The sequence below is a fragment of the Hippocampus comes genome, unplaced genomic scaffold (assembly GCF_001891065.2).
Source record: "Hippocampus comes isolate QL1 unplaced genomic scaffold, H_comes_QL1_v1.1 scaffold156, whole genome shotgun sequence".
NCBI lineage: Eukaryota > Metazoa > Chordata > Actinopteri > Syngnathiformes > Syngnathidae > Hippocampus > Hippocampus comes.
The window spans coordinates 6558876-6559487 of NW_017805744.1; positions in this window are offsets into that span (position 1 = coordinate 6558876).

Sequence of the window (612 nt, forward strand, 5' to 3'; positions counted from 1 at the left end):
TGTGTGTGTGTGTGTGTGTGTGTGTGTGTGTGTGTGCGCGCGCGCACGTGTGTATGCATCTATTTGGGCATGTTAGCCTGAGGTTTGGGCAAGCATGAAGATCTTCCATAGGAGCGGATTCAATTCACTGATATTAATTTCCTCCTCTCAGTCATGCATTAAACAAAGAAAATCTAGCTTGGCTTTTTACCGTGTGTGTTTTGCTCTGCTGGGTGCAGCTATAATGTGCTTGGTGCAGATATTGATGTATATGCCCCCATATTTGCTCCGTCATCTCTTTATGTGGCTAAAGTCATCAGCCCTCTTCTTCTCTGTCTCAGTCAGATCCTAAACTAATCCCCACCTCTGCCACTCTGACAAGAAAATCCCCTATTTTAATGCATGCACACACACTCCGTCTCCGTCTTACACACGAACGTTCCCCCGAACCCCTCAACCCACGGTCACGCCCACATTTTCTTTTTCGTACATATTTGCTGTGTACCTGTGCACAGAATCTTTCTTCCCTTTAGAACATCTGTGTCGTGACACATCTAGGAATGAATACTGAAGTTGTGGTTTTTAATAGCAAATCATTGACTTTCCCCACATATTGGATTCACCGAGTTAGCA